The sequence below is a fragment of the Schistocerca gregaria genome, chromosome 8 (assembly GCF_023897955.1).
Source record: "Schistocerca gregaria isolate iqSchGreg1 chromosome 8, iqSchGreg1.2, whole genome shotgun sequence".
NCBI classification, from domain to species: domain Eukaryota; kingdom Metazoa; phylum Arthropoda; class Insecta; order Orthoptera; family Acrididae; genus Schistocerca; species Schistocerca gregaria.
The window spans coordinates 288,987,066-289,007,560 of NC_064927.1; positions in this window are offsets into that span (position 1 = coordinate 288,987,066).

The following is a 20,495-nucleotide window of genomic DNA, read 5'->3' on the forward strand; positions in this document are numbered from 1 at the left end:
ATATACCGGTCATTTTTGAAACACCCTGTAACTATGCCACTGTGAGGAAGCCATGTCGTTCTACAACAAGTATCAAGGTTGTAGTTACGCGCTCTTCTCCTGATTGGTCCACGTCCTTCTTTGTAATGTTGGTGTGACACTTAGAGGAAAAGGCTATGACAGAAGGTCAGAAGATATGTATATGCTAAGACTACTTTGCTTTGTTGTGTAAACTAAACATTACAAATCGTCTATCCCATAAATAAGTGCACCTGTTAGGATACTGCAACGCTTTTGCATCCGAATGGCGTTTCAGAAGAAGTGACATTGCAAAACGTGATCAAATCTCGATTAATATTCTAGAATACTCGCGTAACACTCAAATTTTCATGGATTCGTAATGTAGAAGTTAGATCCGGTCATGATTTAAACCAGCGGATAAATGCTTCCATCGCAGCACAAAAAAATTTTAATACTTTACTGTTCATAGACTCTGGCTGAAAAGTGCGATAATGGCTGCCTCTTTCTACCTTCCTTAGCACCTTTAAAATTTTTCCCAAAAATTTTGTCGTGTAAACATATCCGCGCTTCTTTTTTAACATGCAACTCACCTCAAACTCTCACAAGCTCCCATAATTGTATGTCACTCACACCCACTAGTCCATCATTGCACGTCGCTCTTTCCCGTCATTCCCATCCATTCCCAGTTGCGCTTTCTGACTCACTCATTCAGCCGAACTCATTGTCATTATCTCTTTGTGTCTCTCCGTGATTGTCTCTTGTGTACAGCTACAGGCCCATCAGTTCGGTCAACTACAGTCTCCTGTCACTTTCACTTTCTCCCTCCTGCTCTCTGTAATAACTCATTCCTTCCTTCCTACTGCTGCTGTCTCTTCTCACCATCACTATCTCTAGCTTCCTCGTTGTATTTCTAATATATTCAGTTTCTGATTATCCCCCCCCCCCTCCCCCAGCACTGACTCCGTCACTCTTTTACTAGCACTGCTCTCTTACTGTCAAATATGTTCCAATGGCACACTGTCTCTCTCTTGCTCTCACACTACCATTGTCTCCTTCGCTCTTTCTACAACACCACTACTCTCTACTGTCTTCCAGTATCCATTACTATCCAATCTTATTGACACTGCCGCTGCCTTATTCTTTTTCAATATAAAAAAAGCGCAATGAGTTTGAGAATGTCCCGTGGAAAGAAGAATGGGACAGCTGCAATAGTACTATTCAATCAGAGTCTTTTAATAAACAGGAATACATTCGAACATTTTGCGCTTCAATAGTTTTTCCGCTAGTTGCCTTCTTATCCCTGTTGCTGCAGTTAACTCAAACGGAAAGCAATGCATTCGTCATTCAAACTTAAGAATTTTACTATTATGAAATTGGAATAACGTAACACTAATTTTAGACCTCAAAGTGGATTTTATGTGCAAAATAAAATTTATGTGCTTCAGTATTACGACATAGGGTTCTCCGATGATAAGGGAGACACGTTCCACCATATTTCTCTGTGCTACGTCACTTTTTAAACTACGTTTTCGCACCGTACCGGATTTTACGTATTTTAGGTGTGGAACTAGGGTAATTTTGAACCTATTTGACTGGGAAACTGATAAAGAGATCAAGAGAATTTTCAAAGTTGTTCGAGATCGTGATTTTATGAATATAACGCAAAAATTACAATCTTTTGCTGTGCATAGCTGTTTTGGAATTCTGTGCTGGGCTACGGTGTGCTGGGGACGGCGAAAATACAGTGAAAACCTCTTTTCTCCGGGTTTCTGAGGAAACGTCAATGGTTTAATAATGCCTCCTCCATAGCGCCCACTGCCGACTACATCAAATGCGAAAAGATACAATCGATGTGCTCCGTTTGCCTAAGCAGGAGGAAGTGTCTAATACTCGTAACTTGATCGTGTATTGTAGGATCGTCTAGGGGTAGCGTCGTTGACTAGTAATCAGAAGGTTTTCGGTCCGGGGATAAATTTTGATTAATAATCTGTACTGGCGGCCGGAAACGTCCGGCTTAACAAGTCAACCTCACTCTGCCAACGACGCAGCAGGGGTTCAGGGCACTCACTTCTCCTTGGGGAGGGGTACTGCTACTGCAAGCGGAAGAATCAGCAATCATAATCGGCAAGATGATGCAGAAGACATTGGAAACCGCTACGTGATATACACATAAAGTGTATCCTCATGTCATGTGGCCTGTAATTGGAAAGGTGTCATGATTATCTCTCCATTGGCAAAATATTCCGGTGTAGTCCCCCATTCGAACCTCAAGAAGGGGACTGCCAAGGGGGAGGTGACCATGAGAAAAAGACTGAATAATCAAAGGAAGGATAACGTTCTACTGGTAGGGGCGTGGAATTTCAGAAGCTTGATGTGGTAGGGAAACTAGAAAATCATAAAAGGGAAATGGAAAGGCTCAATCTCGATATAGTAGGGGTCAGTGAAGTTAAATGGAAAGAATAAAAGGATTTCTGGGCAGATGAGTAGAGGTAAATATCAACAGCAGCAGAAAATGATGTAACGGGAGTAGGATTGGGTATTATGGATAGGAAAGTAGGACGTTACAGTGATTGGGTTGTTCTTATCAGAATCGAAAGAAAACCAACACCAACAACAATAGTTCAGGTCGCAAGCTGAAGATGAAGATACAGGAGCGAAGTACAGTACGTAAAGGGAGATGAGAATCTAATAATGTGGGGGACAGCAATGTAGGTATAAGGAAAAGAGTAAAAGAAACGATTAAAGGAGAATATGGCCTTAGGACAAGGAATTCAAGAGGAGAAAGAATAATTGAGTCCTGTAATAAATTTCAGCTAGCAACAGCGAATACTCTGAAGAGGGGGGGGGGGGGGGTATTCTTCGAAAAGACGGGTGATACGTGAAGATTTCAGATTACATCATGGTTCAGACAAAGATCCCGAACTCAGGTACCGGACAGAAAGGCGTACCAGGAAGACAAGGAAGACATACAGACTCAGACCACAAATATGATGAGTAGGCTGAAGTTCAGGAGATTAGTCAGGAAAAATCAATAAGCAAAAGAAGTGTGATAGGGATGTACTAAGGAATGACGAGCTGTGCTTGAAGCTCTCCAAAGCTATAGATACAGCAATAAGGAATAGCACAGTAGGCAATAGAGATGAAGAGGAATGGACATCCCCAAAAAGGGCAATACCAGTATTTGGAAAGGAAAACACAGGTACAAAGAAGGTAAGTTCGAAGAAACTATGGGTAACAGAGGAAATACTTGAGCTGATCAGTGAAAGAAGGAAGCACAAAAAATTTTAGGGAAAATTGGAATTACAAAAATCAAGTCGCTGAGCAATGAAATAAATAGGAGGTGCAGGGAAGCTAACACGAAAGGACTGGTGGAAAAATATGAAGAAATATAAAAAAATGATTGTTGGAAGGAAATTTAAAATTTAATCGAGGGTTGTAAACATGCAACGGGAATTCCACTGTTAAACGGAAAGGTGATATCGGATACGTGGACAGAGAACATTGCAGGCCTCCATGAGATGGAAGATTTGTTTGATCTGATAGAAGAAGAAACCGGTATCGATTTAGGAGAGACAGCGGATCCAGTATTAGAATCAGACCTTAACAGAGTTTTAGAGGACTTTAAGATCAAATAAGACAGAAGGGGTAAATAACATCCCATCAGAATTTCCACTATTCACTTTTGTGTGTAGACTGTATGAGTCTGGCGACATACCATCTGAGTTTCGTAGAAAGATCATCCACACAATTCCGAAGATTGAAAGAGGTAGTAACTGCGGGAATTATCGCACAATGAGCTTAACACCTTATGCATCCAAGTTGCTGAAAAGAATAATATACAGAAGAATGTAAAAGAGAATTCAGGATATGTTAAATGACGATCAGTTTGGATTGAGAAAAGGCTAAGACACCAGACAAGCAATTCTGACAATGTGGTTGATAATGGGAGCAAGACTAAACACAAATTATGAAACGTTCACAGGATTTGTCGACCTGATAAAGCGTCAATATCAAACAATGCAAGAACTCGAAATTCTGAGAAAAAGATGGCTAACATATGGTAAGTGGCATGTAAGAATACCTGCAAGAGCCACGAGGGAATAATAAGAATGGACGACCAAGAACGATGTGCTCTAATTAAAAAGGGTGTAAGACAGGTATATAATCTTTTGCCCTTATTGTTCAATCTTTACGTCGAACAGGCAATGTTGCCAATAGAAGAAAGATTCAAGAGAGGAATTAAAACTCAAGGTGAGAGAATGATAGGACTCGCTGGTGACATTGCTATTCTGAGTGATATTGAAGAAAAAATACATTATCTGCTGAATAGAATGAGCATTGAGAGTAAATCGAAGAAAGACGAAAGTAATGGGAAGTGTCATGAATGAGATCAGTGAGAAACTTAACATCGTAACTGGTGATCTAGGAGTAGACGAAGTTAAGGAATTCTGCTACCTAGGCTGCAAAATAACCTATGACGGATGGAACAAGGGGGGAGGGGGCATAAAAACCAGACTAGCACTGGCAAAAAGGACATTCCTGTCCAACAGATATTTACTGATATGAAACACGGGCCTTATTTTGAGGAAGAAATTTCTGAGAATGTACGTTTGGAAATATGGACTGTGGGAAAACCGGAACAGAAGAGAATCTAATAATTTGAGATGTCGTGCTATAGACTAATGTTGAATATTGGATGGTGGTGGTGGTGGTTAGTGTTTAACGTCCCGTCGACAACGAGGTCATTAGAGGCGGAGCGCAAGCTCGGGTTAGGGAAGGATTGGGAAGGAAATCGGCCGTGCCCTTTCAAAGGAACTATCCCGGCGAATATTGGATGGACTGATAAGGTAAGCAATGAGGAGGTTCTGCGCAGAACGGGAGAGGAAAGGAATTTGTGAAAAACACTGAGAAGGAGAAGGGATAGAACGATAGGACATATGTAAAGAGATCTGGGAATGGATTCCATGGTACTAGGAGGAGCTGTAGAGGGCAGAAACTAGGAACTGTAGAAGAATACAGAGATTGGAATACATGAGGATGTATGTTGAAAATACTATTCTGAGGGCGGGCCATATAAAACCAGTCGGAAGAATTAAAAAAGTAAAAGAACTGTAGGATAACGGCACTAAAATAATCCTTCTGTTGGGTGTACAAATGGTTCCTATACTAAGGGCATATAAGAAATGCATGCGGTCGCATACATAACAGCTTCATTTATTATGGGCCCAGATATTTCGGATGCCAGGCTACCTGAGGAAACGTTGTAAAATAAAAACTAGTTATTTCTAACCTTATCTATAAGTAATTCAAAACAATTTTTTATGTTCCTTTATATAAATATTCCATACTTCAAACACTATAGAATATACTAAAAACAACAGATGACGGTAGGCGTTTGCCGAAACTAGTTTGGAGGGAACACGTGAAATGTTTTCATCAAGGTGGAGCAAAGCGTCCCATGATGTACCCAGATAACGACGGCAAAGTACAAAATTATTGATAAACGCTCCTCTAAAACAACAATTTGTCACTTTGCCCTTGTGTGTCTTATTACGTCATTATAGCTATATTCCCGGTAATCTGTTTTTCGTAATGGCCTCTGTCGCTATACATGCTTCATTTTTCGTTCGCAAATTTTTTTTGCACATGTTCCGCTACCATCTTCCCTCTTACGAAATGTGATACCCATAGTATTTTCCTTAATGTTTACAAATACATAGCCTGGCAAGAAGTGAAACACTCAGAAGAAAAGGCCTGCCTTCAAACGTGTACTCACCAACCACGAGTAGGTCGATTTTTAAATGTGTGGTGACTCTTCTTTCGGGCATCTCCGAAAAACAGGGTGATTATAATTAATGTTAAACTTTAAAAACGCAGTAGAAATAACACCTCTGGGCAGAATGACGCCAAATTGCAACGGAATATTATCATAGAAGTGGAAAACGTATGGTAGAAGAAAAAAAAATCATGTGGAAAATGATAAGTAGATGGCGCAGTATGTGTCAAAATACGTAAATGAAAACACCTGTCATGCACACGACCCATTCGAGTTGGTATAAACACGCCAGGTACACGGCTTATCCTTCTGTGGCTCCTTCGACTTTCGCCATGACTGTCTCAGAGTTCAGGATCGTGCTCTGCTTGTAAATGCTGTATTACAAGAATGATGACTGTGCACACCTCCCTCTTTACAAGTTCCGGACACTGAAGGGTTTGAAAAATAGCGTCGGTCCGATGACTGCCGTGGATCTGGAGAAAATTATTCGGAAATTTGAAAAGACGGGTTCTTTTGATGTGAGACCAGGTAGAGGGAAGAAACGAATTGATTCGACGTCAGTGGAAGCAGTGGCCACAGGAATGCATGAGGAGACGAGTGGTGGTGTTCAAACGTGTAGTCCACGGAGAATTGCCCGAACATTGTACATGCTCGTGAACAGGGCGCGTGAAATCTTACGAAACATCCTTGCTATCCATTCAAAGTTACCCATGTGAACGATTTGCGTCCTGTTGACCTGTGAGCAGGAGAGACAATTGCTTTAGAATTTCCTGCTCGCATGGAAGTGGACAATGATTGGTCTTGGAAGATTTTGTGGGCAGACGAAGCCCACTTCCACCTGACAGGATATGTCAATAAACAGAACAGTCGAATAAGGGCAACAGAAAATCCACACTCAGATCATCAGTACCACTTCATCCTGAAAAGGTGCGGGTTTACGGCACCGTTTATTATAGGGCCACAATTTTTCGAAGAGACAGGTGCTTCCGGCCCTGTTAGCTGTGTCGTGATTGTTAAGTGATATGAGTGCCTTTGCGCAACCACGTAATTCTAGCTCTCCAACAGCTTGGATGAGTGGATGGAATAATTTTTATGCAAGATGGCGCACCTCTGCACATTGCAAATCTAGTAAAGCAGCTACTGAAGCGCCATTTCGGGAATGCTAGAATTATCAGCCGCCATTTCCCTACAGACTGGATTTCTCGATCACCTGATCTTAATCCGTGTGACTTTTTGATGTGAGGCTATTTGAAAGATGTTGTGTTAAGCGTTCCGACTGCAAACTTAGCTGCATTCAAGGCACGCATGGCGCAACACATTCTGAACGTGACACCGGTAAGGCTTTGATCAGTTGTGGAACATGCTCTTTCTCGATTTCAAGATTCCAACTTGTTGCCGAAAACGGTGGACAGCATATTGAACATGTTTTGCGCCAGTCACACGGAAATTAATAATCCTATTTGATACTGATTGATGCTTTTTACGCTGTTTTTGACTTCAGGGCAGGAAAAAACCGATGTGAATGATGATTTTTATGCGGTTCTTGGCCTCGGGACAATTAAGCCAGTTTGTTCCCATCCGATGTGAAATGACCCTGCCGTGGTGGATGGGCTCACGTAACTAGCATTATCACACCTTTACACCAATGAGTAGTACAGTTTGTTTAACTTCAAACGCACACCTTAGAAATTGTTATATGATTCATTTGTATTTGTAGTCGAGCACTAGCAAATTATGATGCTTACAGCCCCAGCCATTGCTACATTTTGTAAGTATTTATGTTTCTTCTGCCATGTGTTTTCCCCCTTCTCTGATAATATTCTGTTGCAATTTGATGTCATCTGACCAGTCGTGCTATTTGCACAGTGGTTTGAAAATTTAACTTTAATTATAATCACCCCGTATATACGGCATGACGGCCAGTATGATGATTTCAGTGCGGATGCACCCCCTCTGCTGAACTCTTCCGAGAATTTATTGTTATGCGGCGAACTATAAATATGATAGTCAGAAGGCGCTGCGTGCGAGGTGTCGACAACTTAGGGATTGGGGCGGGTGGAAAGCGTGGTCGGATAGCCGAAACAGTAAGGGTGACTGATCATACAAAGGGCACAAATTTTCACCTTTTTTTTTTTTTTTTTTTTTTTTTTTTTTTTTTTTTTTTCTGACTGGTTTGATGCGGCCCGACACGAATTCCTTTCCTGTGCTAACCTCTTCATCTCAGAGTAGCACTTGTAACCTATCTCCTCAATTATTTGCTTGACGTATTCCTCTACAGTTTTTGCCCTCTAAAGCTCCCTCTAGTACCATGGAAGTCATTCCCTCATGTCTTAGCAGATGTCCTATCATCCTGTCCCTTCTCCTTATCAGTGTTTTCCACATATTCCTTTCCTCTCAGATTCTGCGTAGAACCTCCTCATTCCTTACCTTATCAGTCCACCTAATTTTCAACATTCATCTATAGCACCACATCTCAAATGCTTCGGTTCTCTTCTGTTCCGGTTTTCCCACAGTCCACGTTTCACTACCATACAATGCTGTACTCCAGACGTACATCCTCAGAAATTTCTTCCTCAAATTAAGGCCGGTATTTGATATTAGTAGACTTCTTTTGACCAGAAATGCCTTTTTTGCCATAGCGAGTCTGCTTTTGATGTCCTCCTTGCTCCGTCCGTCATTGGTTATTTTAATGCCTAGGTAGCAGAATTCCTTAATTTCATTGACTTCGTGACCATCAATCCTGATGTTAAGTATCTCGCTGTTCTCATTTCTACTACTTCTCATTACCTTCGTCTTTCTCCGATTTACTCTCAAACCATACTGTGTACTCATTACACTGTTCATTCCGTTCAGCAGATCATTTAATTCTTCTTCACTTTCACTCAGGATAGCAATGTCATCAGCGAATCATATCATTGACATCATTTCACCTTGTATTTTAATTACACTCCTGAACCTTTCCTTTATGTCCATCATTGCTTCCTCGATGTACAGATTGAAGAGTAGGGGCGAAAGGCTACAGCCTTGTCTTACACCCTTCTTAATACGAGCACTTCGTTCTTGATCGTCCACTCTTATTATTCCCTCTCGGTTGTTGTACATATTGTATATGACCCGGCTCTCCCTATAGCTTACCCCTACTTTTTTCAGAATCTTGAACAGCTTGCACCATTTTATATTGTCGAACGCTTTTTCCAGGTCGACAAATCCTATGAACGTGTCTTGATTTTTCTTTAGCGTTGCTTCCATTATTAGCCGTAACGTCAGATTTGCCTGTCTCGTGCCTTTACTTTTCCTAAAGCCAAACTGATCGTCACCTAGCACATTCTCAATTTTCTTTCCATTCTTCTGTATATTATTCTTGTAAGCAGCTTCGATGCATGAGCTGTTAAGCTGATTGTGCGATAATTCTCGCCGTCTTCGGAATTGTGTGGATGATGCTTTTCCGAAAGTCAATTGGTATGTCGCCAGACTCATATATTCTACACATTAACGTGAATACTCGTTTTGTTGCCACTTCCCCTAATGATTTTAGAAATTCTGATGGAATGTTATATATGCCTTTTGCCTTATTTGACCGTAAGTCCTCCAAAGCTCTTTTAAATTCCGATTCTAACACTGGATCCCCTATCTCTTCTAAATCGACTCCTGTTTCTTCCTCTATCAGACAAATCTTCACCCTCATAGAGGCTTTCAATGTATTCTTTCCACCTATCTGCTCTCGCCTCTGCACTTAACAGTGGAATTCCCGTAGCACTCTTAATGTTACCACCGTTGCTTTTAATGTCACCAAAGGTTGTTTTGACTTTCCTGTATGCTGAGTCTGTCCTCCGACAATCATATCTTTTTCGATGTCTTCACATTTTTCCTGCAGCCATTTCGTCTTAGCTTCCCTGCACTTCCTATTTATTTCATTCCTCAGCGACTTGTATTTCTGTATTCCTGATTTTCTCGGAACATGTTTGTACTTCCTCCTTTCATCAATCAACTGAAGTATTTCTTCTGTTACCCATGGTTTCTTCGCAGCTACCTTCTTTGTACCTATGTTTTCCTTCTCAACTTCTGTGATGTCCCTTTTTAGAGATGTCCATTCCTCTTCAACTGTACTGCCTACTGCGCTATTCCTTATTGCTGTATCTATAGAGTTAGAGAACTTCAAACTATCTCGTCATTCATTAGAACTTCCGTATCCCACTTCTTTGCGTATTGATTCTTCCTGACTAATGTCTTGAACTTCAGCGTACTCTTCATCACTACTATATTGTGATCTGAGTCTATATCTGCTCCTGGGTACGCCTTACAATCCAATATCTGACTTCGGAATCTTTGTCTGACCATGATGTACTCTAATTGAAATCTTCCCGTATCCCCCGGCCTTTTCCAAGTATTACTAGCTGAAACTTGTTACAGAACTCAAGTAGTCTTTCTCCTCTTTCATTCTTTGTCCCAAGCCCATATTGTCCTGTAACCTTTTCTTCTACTCCTTCCCCTACAACTGCATTCCAGTCACCCATGACTATTAGATTTTTTTCCCCTTTTACATACTGCATTACCCTATCAATACCCTCTTTTTCACATGTCGCCACTAAATTCATTTGTTTGCCCCGAATCTACTTCATATCGTTATGATTATGTGACACGCAGAAAGGGCAATAGAATGCATTAGTATTATTCGAGCGTCCTGTTGTTACTTGACAATGCATATGAGGGTTGTGAATAGTGTCAGATTTATTTGGTCACAGTGTAGGGTACAAAAAATGCAGCAACTCATGTGAGGTGGTGTTATCAGTACATGACGGTCCTCATTGTGGGTCTGCGCTTGGACGCATCATCTAACCGTGGAGAATGGGGGCTGGTGGAATATCCAGATGTAATAGTTGCCCGATGTTGGACTACATGACAAAATGAAGGCATGCATGCTCGGCCTCAAGGCTCCGACAAACGATTTCTGACAGGGAGGGTCTTCGTATTCAGCACCAGGTACACCGTAGTCCATTTATTTGTTTACACATCAAGTTCCGTAGGACCAAATTGAGGAGCAAATCTCCAAGGTCATGGAACGTGTCAGCACATGAAATTAAAACAAAAAAGTAATAACAGATAAAAATAAATGTTGACGAACCTGAAAAAGTCAGTCCATAAGTTTAAGTAAACGCTATCAGCAATACGATAAGAATCAGCTTAAGTTTTCAAGGAACTCCTCGACAGAATGGAAGGAGTGACCCATGAGGAAACTCTTCAGTTTCGATTTGAAAACGTGTGGATTACTGCTAAGATTTTTGAATTCGAGTGGCAGTTTACTGAAAACGGATGCAGCAGTATACTGCACACTTTTGTTTAAGGGTTATGGAAGTCTGATCCAAATACATGTTTGATTTCTGCAGAGTATGAAAACGAGTGAAAGGTGCTTATTCTTGGGAATAAACTAATATTGGTAACAAGGAACGACAATATGGAATATACATATTGAGAGGCCAATGTCAAAATACCCAGACTCGTGAACAGAGGTCGACAAGAGGTTTATGAACTCACACGACTTATTGCCCGAACTGCCTGTTTCTGAGCCAAAAATATCCTTCTAAAATGGGAAGAGTTACCCCAAAACATAACACCATACGACATAAGTGAATGAAAATAAGCAAATTGAACTAATTTACATGTCGAAGTATCACTTACTTTTGATACCGTTCGAATAGTAAAAATGACAGTATTAAGTCTTTGAACAACATACTGAACGTGGGCTTTCCACGACAGCTTACTATCTATCTGAACACATAGAAATTTGAACAGTTCAGTTTCACTAATCATATGCCGTTCTGTGAAATTAAAACGCGAGGTTTTGTTGAATTGTGTGTTACAAAATGTAAAAACTGAGTCTTACTGTGATTTAACATTATTTTCTACAAGCCATGAACTAACGTCATACACTGCACTATTTGAAACTAAGCCAATGTTGCACACAACATCCTTTTACAACCAAGCTAGAGTTATCAGCAAACATAAATAATTTAGAGTTACTCCTAATGCTAGGGGGCATATCATTTATAAGAATAAGGAACAGGAGCGACCTCAACGCTGATCCCTGAGGCAACCCCTATTTGACAGTACCCCACTCAGATCCCATATCACAGCCGTTATCAGCATTATGAATAATTACTTGCTGTTGCTAAAGTAAGGGGTGATCCGATTGTGAGCTATTCCTCATATTCCGTAATGGTCCAACTTCTGGAGCAATATTTAGTGACCAACATAATCGTATGCCTTAGTTAAATCAAAAAATACGCCAAGCGTTTTGAACTTTTTGTTTAGTCCACCCAGTACCTCACAGAGAAAAGAGAATATAGCATTTTCAGTTGTTAAACGACTTCTAAAGCAGAACTGTACATTTGATAGCAAATCGTAATATATAAAATGATCAAATATACTTACATACACAGACTTTTCAGTAACTTTTCCAAACACTGATGGCACAAATATAGGTCTAAAATTATCTTCATTATCCCTTTCTCCTTTTTGATAAAGCTGCTTTACTACTGAGTACTTTAATCGCTCAGGAAACTGACCATTCCTAAGGGAAAAATTACAAATATGGCTAAATACAGGGCTAATATGTACAGCCCAGTACTTTAATATTCTGCTAGACACTCTATCATAGCCATGAGAGTCCTTAGTCTTCAGTGATTTAATTATTGACTTAATCTCCCTCTTGTCTGTATCACAGAAGAGTATTTCAGACATCAATCTCGGAAACGCATTTGCCAAAAAAGTTATATGATTTCCTTCTGTAGAAACTAAATTTTTATTTAATTCAGCAGCAGGGCTCAGAAAATGATTTTTAAATACTGTACATATATCCGATTTATCAGCAACAGAAATATTTTTACTGCGAACTGAATCTACACTCCTGGAAACTGAAATAAGAACACCATGAATTCATTGTCCCAGGAAGGGGAAACTTTATTGACCTCATTCCTGGGGTCAGATACATCACATGATCACACTGACAGAACCACAGGCACATAGACACAGGCAACAGAGCATGCATAATGTCGGCACTAGTACAGTGTAAATCCACCTTTCGCAGCAATGCAGGCTGCTATTCTCCCATGGAGACGATCGTAGAGATGCTGGATGTAGTCCTGTGGAACGGCTTGCCATGCCATTTCCGCCTGGCGCCTCAGTTGGACCAGCGTTCGTGCTGGACGTGCAGACCGCGTGAGACGACGCTTCATCCACTCCCAAACATGCTCAATGGGGGACAGATCCGGAGATCTTGCTGGCCAGGGTAGTTGACTTACACCTTCTAGAGCACGTTGGGTGGCACGGGATACATGCGGACGTGCATTGTCCTGTTGGAACAGCAAGTTCCCTTGCCGGTCTAGGAATGGTAGAACGATGGGTTCAATGACGGTTTGGATGTACCGTGCACTGTTCAGTGTCCCCTGGACGATCACCAGAGGTGTACGGCCAGAGTAGGAGATCGCTCCCCACACCATGATGCCGGGTGTTGGCCCTGTGTGCCTCGGTCGTATGCTGTCCTGATTGTGGCGCTCACCTGCACGGCGCAAAACACGCATACGACCACCATTGGCACCAAGGCAGAAGCGACTCTCATCGATGAAGACGACACGTCTCCTTTCGTCCCTCCATTCACGCCTGTCGCGACACCACTGGAGGCGGGCTGCACGATGTTGGGGCGTGAGCGGAAGACGGCCTAACGGTGTGCGGGACCGTAGCCCAGCTTCATGGAGACGGTTGCAAATGGTCCTCGCCGATATCCCAGGAGCAACAGTGTCCCTAATGTGCTGGGAAGTGGCGGTGCGGTCCCCAACGGCACTGCGTAGGATCCTACGGTCTTGGCGTGCATCTGTGCGTCGCTGCGGTCCGGTCCCAGGTCGACGGGCACGTGCACCTTCCGCCGACCACTGGCGACAACATCGATGTACTGTGGAGACCTCACGCCCCACGTGTTGAGCAATTCGGCAGTACGTCCACACGGCCTCCCGCATGCCCACTATACGCCCTCGTTCAAAGTCAGTCAACTGCACATACGGTTCACGTCCACGCTGTCGCGGCATGCTACCAGTGTTAAAGACTGCGATGGAGCTCCGTATGCCACGGCAAACTGGCTGACACTGACGGCGGCGGTGCACAAATGCTGCGCAGCTAGCGCCATTCGACGGCCAACACCGCGGTTCCTGGTGTGTCCGCTGTGCCGTGCGTGTGATCATTGCTTGTACAGCCCTCTCGCTGTGTCCGGAGCAAGTATGGTGGGTCTGACACACCGGTGTCAATGTGTTCTTTTTTCCATTTCCAGGAGTGTATATTGTCGACCTTGTGCTGCTGACCTGACACTTACTTCACAACTGATCATATGGTTTATATTTTATCCTGTGAATTAGCTATTCTATTTGCGTACCACATACTCTTTGCCTTCCTAATAAAATTTTAAGCACCTTAAAATACTGTTTGTATTGCGCTACTGTAGCTTGATTGTGACTACTTCCAACATTTTGAAATAATTCCCACTTTGTTGTACATCATATTCTTATCCCACTAGTCAGCCACTCAGGCTGCCCATTACTGCTAGTACCCCGTTTAGAATGTTGTAATGGAAAGCAATCCTCAAAGAGCATGAGAAATGTGTTATGGAATGCATTGTATTTATCATCTGTATTATCGGCACTTTGAACATCCTGCCAATCTTGTTCCTTGACAAATTTTAAAAAACTCTCTATTGCCGTTGGATTAACATTCCTACATAGTTTGTAATTAAATATGACACTGGTACGAGTACAAAAGCCTTTTAGTATTAAAATTTGTGCATCGTGCTATGAAAGGCCATTCATGCCTTTACTAACAGAATGCCCATCTAGTAATGAAGAATGACTAAAAATATTATCTATGACTGTTCCTTGGTCCCCTACACCCTAGTTGGAAAAAACACAGTTATCATCAGATAATATGAATTTACGAGATCTACCAACATACTTTTTCTTGCGAATCATATACAAAATTAACATTGAAGTCACCACATATAAATACTTTCTGGTACTTCCTACAAAGTGAGTCAAGAACCCTCTATAGCTTCAGCAGAAATGCTCTGAAGTCGGAGTTGGGGGACCTATAAACAACAATTAGAATTTTAGTTTCACTAAATTCAACTGACGCTGCAAGACTTTCAAATATCTGTTCAGTGCAGTGTCGTGATACGTCTATGGACTCAAATGGAATACTGTTTTTTACGTACAGAGCCACTCCCCAACCCCGCAAGGAACTCCTTGAGAAACAGCCAACTAATCTGTAGCCTGGTAAAGGAAGTCTCTGAATTACCAAATTATTTAAGTGGTGCTCTGATATAACAATAATTTCAGAGTCAATATCTATTAGCAGTTAATTAACTTTATCTGTCTCTAATACCTCTTATATTTTGATGAAATATGCTAATTCCTTCTCTACCTGGAAACGTCACATCCTCTGAACGTGATCCCTTAGTTAGAGGGACTTCCTTTAAGCAGGTATACCTATCAGCTGACTTCAATCTAAAAATGGTGCAGCTGTAACACCAACTACTACAGGAATTTTTCCATGAGTGACACCACCACCACCCCTCACTACACTGTCACCTATAAGCTTAGCCAGCTTCAACTTCCCATACCTATTGAGGTGCAGGCCATGCCTAGTGAAACCCGATCTACTGATAGACCCCAGTGGCACCACTGAGATGTGATCCATGCCCTCTGCCATCAGTGCCCTCCCCAGTCCCACCTTAAAGCGCCTAACAGCCGCATTAATATGAAGCCGATCATGACACTGAAACAGTTGCACGAAATACGCATAGTGCAACCAGCTTCAGTAGCTATCTTAACCAAGTCACTAACGACATCATATTCCCCGTCCCATTCATATCTCTTTCTACTGTGGAAGAAAGAAGTAATGGGTTTCCTACTACATCATGTGTCTACGTGAACCACTGGTCGGAGATTAGCACCAATCATATTAGTGAATGACTGTCATATGTGTAGACTGTCGTTAAGACGTCAAGACAATCGGCTGGGATTGGAATGGTGCCATGACCGAGAAGCAGAGACTGTTGATGAATGACGTAATGACGTCGTATTGTATGCGGTGATGAACCACGGATCTGGACAACCCAGCATGACCAACGTTATAGACTATAGCGGTGACCAGGTCACAGGTCCCATGTTTCCAAGATTTTGGAGGAACATAGAAATGTGAGTCCTGTCGTTATGCTGCGGGGTTCCTTCTGGTATGACCTCACGTCACAGCGTGGTGTCTGTTTTTCCCATTTATTCATATAATCGATTCGGCTAGCTGGGCAATGGATCCACCTTCTTCACTGCAGATGCACAAATACGTCCGACCTCCCGTGGGAATCTCAGTGTGTTGGAAATGGACATGGACTGCTGATAGATGGCGTTCGATGGAAACGTGAATCGGCCGTGACACGTGCTGAGGTACTCGAAGTAGTTGCGATAACACTGTGTCCCGGATGGTGCAGTGATTAACACTCTGCCCAGTAAGCAGGAAATCACATGTTTGATTCCGGGTCTGGTACGTATTTCCACTCGTCACCGCTGATTCCGCGTAATCTCCCGGTACAGCTGATAACAATGATGCCCTTCCTTTCTTTTCTTCCCCACTCCACCTTCAATTTAGAGTCAGTTTCACAAGAAAGCGTTCACTGTTACATGAAAATACATGTTATTACTAATTGGACAAGTACCTAATAATTAATCCAATTGCCTCTATTATCGATTATAGCTTGGCACCTCTTTTGCGTGCTTTGACAAGATTTTCTTCACACACTCTCGGTAACGATCTCCATATCGTCCTGATTTAATATGACTGCCGCTTCAAAGTATATATTGGCTTTCCTTTAAGCTTCATCTTAATATACGACCAAACTCAGAAGGCTTTTTTGATAATTATATGAATTTAAATAAGAGACGCTTCAGATATTTTGCACTAATTTTAAATTGCAACGGACAAAACAAAACTTTCAGCTCTCACACTGCTTATCTATACATTGTGCCAAAGCGCACTAATTACTGATTCAAGACCACTAATAGAGATGTCGCTGCGGACTTTTCAGTTAAAATTATGGCGCGTAGTTTCTTGTGGAACGTACTGTGCACATATATTATGAACAGTATATGCAGATGTGAGCATTTGAGAGAGGGAGTGTAGCTAGAATCAAAGAAGCCATTTAGAGTTATCGAACAGGAGCGATGTCACTATTGAACGATGTTGGCAGGAGTGGGTGAACATCTGTCTACATCTACATCAACTTGATTACTATGCTATTCACAATAAAGTGCCTGACAGAGGGTTCAATGAACCATGGTCGAACACAGCGTCAAGAAGGAAGCAGTTGACCTAAAGAGAGCTTACGGGCCGAGCAACCCACAGAGAGGCTCTCAGAGACCCAGTTCTACATTACCATCGATCCGATGTGTAACAGATGTTTCAGTGACCAAAAGGACAATTAATACGCGGCTCATAGAAAGGGGTCTGAGCACACCGTGTCCCTTACGATGACTGGGATTAGCCTCTGTACACCAACGAGGTGGTTTGCAGTGATGAGGGGCACATTCGGCCTGAAATTTCTTTGAGTGTGTGGGACTGTCTTCAGTGATGAGCCCCGCTTCGAACTGAGCTCCAATCAGCAGCGCAGAATTGCCCGGAGACACTCCGAACAGCTGTGGGATACCGACGTGACTGTTGCCTCCTTTTTGGCCCGACAACACAGAGTGAACGTCTGGGGAGCCATTTCATTTCATAGGAAGGCCCCTTTGGTGTCATCCGCAGCATCCTAACAAGGAATTGGTACATCGACGATACTCTGCGATCTCGGGTTTACTTTTCAGTACGTATGAAGCATTATGGGTACTGAACAACTGGGGATTTCGTCGATCTAATGTGCCAGTTGGACAGAATCTGGAGAGATATGTCTCAGGAGGACATTGCCAGTTGGACAGAATCTGGAGAGATATGTCTCAGGAGGACATTCAAAAAACTATGTCAGTGAATGCCAATCCTAGTAACTGCTTCCATAAGAACCAGAGGTGGACCAACGCGTTGTTGACTTTCTCAATTTTTGAAGCTCTTTCCCTTCGATAAACCAACTAATTTTACTGAAATTGCAAACATTTGTTTGCCTGTACATGTATGTAACATCCACCGATTTCCGTCCCATTCGGGTAATTCCTTCATGGTGTGTCGTGTTTTTTTGTGTGTTATCTGCAGACAGATTGCTTCGTCAGCTAAATTTTAAGTCACTGAAACTTAAAGAACTTCTGTTTCTTCTCTAATTTTTTCAGGGATCATACGTACTTTGCAGCAGTGTAGTCCTGAAGTTCAGTTTTAGAAGCTATTCCTTCTATATCCTACCGCAATTCGAAGTTTTTGTATGTAGCAGAACGCAGATTTTCATTCTACAATTTTTCATGTTGTTTGTGTTTCTTTAGTGTACTCTTTGCATCTTTCCTTACTTTCGGAATAGAGGACTAAGTTACATTCAGTATTTACCTTTGAACTGCCATTCCTAATGAGAAGTTATTTGTGGTTGCCCTTCATTGCTCAATCACAGTCGTGGGACGATTTATGTGAAAAGGAAACGGCTAACTTCCCACTCTTGCCTACTTAAACCGAACTTGTATTTCCTCTCTAATGACCACGCTATCCTCCACATCTGAACTAACTTAGTTATATAAGCTAAATAGTCTTTATAAAGAGTTTTTCATTTTCCTAATTCTATATCATTAATGTGCGTAAATTTAAAAGGCAAATACACAGATTCAAGAGGCGTTTCAAGATGTGCATAATCAAGACCTATGTTGTCGCAGTGAATAGTATTAAGTTACATGATGAAGTGCTGTCAGGGGCTTGCTACGATGTCCTTGAACTTATCAAAACAGTTATAGCGCCTTCAAGCAGAATAGAAGTGTCGTTTATGAATATTTATAATGCAAACACAGTGACCTGTTTGCTGAAAACGTATGTCACTCCTGTCAGGGACTAAAATACTGATGTATCAAACCAAAATGTCGAAGGACTGATTTGCTACTGTCTACTTCATTATATCACCTTCTATTGTTTGTGATAAGTTACATGCATTTCTTTCTGTTTGCGAATGAAACATTTGGGATTCTTAAAATCTCAATGCGTGTTCTTAGTTAAGGGAGCTATTCAGAAGGGACGATGACGAGGCTGAAGAATCAACAGTGGCTTCGCCTCTCGAAATTTGTAGTCATTCTGGTGAGAGCCAGTCGAAAAGCCTTGGATTCAAGGACTGCAGTCACGCCATGATTAGCTGTGAGATTATAATCTGCATAGCTTTCCTCTTTGTAAGATGTTTATCTATAATCAGTTTTCTAAACGGACAACACAAATATATGAGCTGTCGTAAGATGAGTTTAAACTGACGCTTTCTCGATATCATGCAGCGTCCCGTTGGGAAATAAATGTCACAATACAAAATCGACGTTTCCAGTAATTGTTGTAATGGTCTGTCTCTGGATCTGCTAACCAGACATGTCACGCCTCTGAGGTAAGGGCGAGTATCAGCTCAGTTGCGTAACTGGATTCATTATCGCTTTTTTTTCTTTTCAGAATCATCATTGCTTAAGGTAATTGACAGCGGGTCATCGAATGACAGCGAAGTGATCTCTGTCGTTACCAAGAAGGTGTTACGGACCATGTGCTGTTTCTAATATGAGCTAACGACTTAGAAAACAGCAGTCGTCTTAGAAAGTTTGCAGATAATTCTGTCGTTTACCGCTTATTAAAGTCATCAGATGATCAAAATTAACTGAAAGATTTAGAAAAGATATCTGTATGGCGAGAAAAATATCAGTTGACCGTAAAACATTATACAATATGAGGTCCTCGACACGAGTAATTTAAGGAATTCGTTAAACTTTGTTTACCGGTTACACGGTAAATCACTCAAATTAATTGGTCATAGATTAAAATAAATAATTAGCAACTATAATTAGAGGCATCTTCAATTTGAACCGCAAGATAGAAAGTGTTACAGGAAACGCAAACCAGATAATGTCTTTCACACTTAGAAGAATCAACAGCACTAAAGACAATGCCTACACTATACCTGTCCCTTCCGTTCTGCAGTAATGTGGTGCTGTATGGGATCCTCACCAGATGTAATTGATGGAGGAAATCGAGAAGATCGAAGAAGGGCAGCTCTTGTTCTACAGTCATGAAATAGAGTACATAGTGTTACTGATATGAGAAGCTAGCTGGATGGGAGTCATTAATCATCCAAATAACTGTTTTCATCGTTACGGGAGTATTATTCACGGAATATTAGTGCCCAACATCCTGATATAAATGCCAAATATTTTGTTGTATACAACCTGTATAGGGGGAAATGGTCATCCTAATAAGAAAAATTAAATTAGAACTCGTACAGAAATGTTTAAGTTTTCATTTTTTCCATGTGCTACTCAATAGTGGAATTGTCGAGAAAGTCTCAAAGTGATTATGGGAATCCTCTATCACTTAAGTGAAAAGTTATCTGCATAAATAAAAGTACTGTAGAACTGTGTTTCTGATTTTAAGCTCTGAGCTGTAATAGTAAATGTACTGTCATAATGAAACTTGTGCTGACACAATGTGAAAGACAAGCTAATCTATCAAAGTAACTGTCGTAATGAAAAGGGAAGTCTTTCATGCT